Here is a 2,487-nt window from a genome sequence, read left to right on the forward strand (position 1 = left end):
TCAAATAAAGTTACTTAAATCAAACTGATTAAATTTTCATGAAACCATATAAACAATTAAAAATGGATGATTTTAAAAAGTAAAATAAAATTTAGAGAGTTGAGTAAAGATCAATGAATGACATCACAAGCTTAGTGTCAGTGAAAGCATTATTATTGTGGATTTGATCAAAACAATGAAGAAGAAATTAAACATTATTGTGTATGTCATTGTCCAAATCAAATGTGGTGGATAAAGGTTTTAATTGCAATTGGTCTTAACTCGTAGACTTCATACCACAACTTAGCATTAGGTAGAGTTCCCCACCATTCTTAAATTTCCACGCAAAAACAATGCCTTTCATTGCATTCTTATTATTATTAGGACCCATTATTTTCCTCAACCACTTTGATTAATTCGATATATATAACACCCTATTTTCTTATTTTACACGCTCAATTTATTATCATTCATGGCATGTCATCTCTGTGCTTTTTATAAGAGTAAATAGTTATTTTTTACTATAAAAAAATTTATATATAGATAAATTTATTTATTAAAAAACAAAAAATAATGTTATATCTATAAAAATTAAAAAATAGATTTTAATCGATAAAATTATCTAAATTTTAAAAAATTATTAAAAATTTTAAAATTATCTTTAATCTAACCTAACACAAAAATCATTCCTAATCTCAAGTCTCACTTTCCTGTTCAGCTTTTTAGCATTTTGTTAATGTTGGCATGACAACAATAGAAATAGGGTAACTAGCAATAAAATATAAAAAAAAATATTAGAGAATAATAAAAATTTACTATTTTTAACCATCAATATTTACAAGTATATAATAAAATACGTTGTTAGATTATTAGATAAAAAAATAAATTAAAAAAATTAAATTAATAATTAAGTGATAGCTAAAAAAATAAATTCTAATGATCCTTTAATATTTCTTCTAAAATATAATGTAAATGAAAATTAACAAATTGTCAAGGCAACAAATTAGTCCAACTCAGAACAAAGCAAGAAGGAAAAAGAAAATAAAGTGAAGGAAGTATTTTTGTTTTGCATATATATGACCGAGTGGTTGTTGCACTAGCATAGTATTTTGATGAACAATCCCGCTACGTTATTAATAACATTTCTGTCAACATCTGCTAATTCTTTTTATGATTGTGTTTAAAGAAAGTGTCTTTACGTGAATGTGTCTAATAAAAATATTTTTTTAATGATTGTGTCTAATAAAAGTATCTTTATATATGTATTTTTTGGATATGTCTCCTTATACATGTGTTTAAAATATAATAATTAATTATTGTTGGTAATAAGTTGGCGTACTTTTCCTTTGATGAAGAGTAGTGAAAACGCCACCAAAAATTAAAAAGAGAGACGAAAGAAACATGTTTCCATGAAACGACTATTGTGCCTCCTCCTCCTTTCTTTTTTCACCGTTTTATTTCGGTTTTTGTAATATATTTTTTTATATATTTATTAAAAGTGAATATTTTTATGAAGATTTTATAATTGTCATTGTATAAAAATATTTTATTTTGATTATTAAATGATAAATTCTAAAATTTGATTTTCATATATTATAAAAATATTATTTGTATTTAAAATATGATAAAATAAATAAATTATATTTTTTAAACTAAAATTATTACAGAAATATATTAATATTTTTATTAGAGTAGTTACCTTTATAAAAATGTATTAGTGAAATAATAGAATGAGTGAGAATAAATAATAAATTACCGAGTCTTGGCTGCTCTCATTTTTTTTAAGGAAGGAGAATGTTAGTGAGAGAGTGAATCTTCTTCCGTAAAAAAAATCGGATGATATTTAGTATTTAATCTTATTTTTAATTGTTTTTTCTATTATTTATTTTTAGTCACACTTATAAAATTAAAGATAAAAAATAATTTTATCAATTGATCCAAATTCATTCCGTAGATATAATATTAAATTTATTTTTTAAGTATATTTATCTGTGCTTAAATCTTTTATGATTAAAAATAGTTATTTACTCCCTTTTATACTTACATTTGTTATTTAATTTATAAGGATAATAATATCTTTCTTCCAACATCCTAGACAATTATAATTAGTTCTTTTTTTTTGAATTTGACAAGTCAAAACCATTTTTATTTAGTCCAACTTTAAGATTTAGCAATATATCTTAAAAACACATATTAAAATTACTATTAATAAAATTTTAAAATTTTTAATTCAACTAATGCATAATATATAGATATATCAAAAACATAAATTTTGTATTTTTTTGAGACAAAATTTCTTTTACTTAATAATCTAAATATATGTTTAAGGATGGATACATTCCTGTACTTGTGGGCACAAATATTCCCACTAAAATTTAAAATATCTTAAATAATACATAAAAATTTTATATAATTATTTTTATTATATTATTAAATTTGACTTTACTATCTTATCTCTTTTATTTTATTTAATGTTATATATATTTTGTTCCACTATTAATATTTTTT

The sequence above is a fragment of the Arachis duranensis genome, chromosome 4, assembly GCF_000817695.3.
Source record: "Arachis duranensis cultivar V14167 chromosome 4, aradu.V14167.gnm2.J7QH, whole genome shotgun sequence".
NCBI lineage: Eukaryota > Viridiplantae > Streptophyta > Magnoliopsida > Fabales > Fabaceae > Arachis > Arachis duranensis.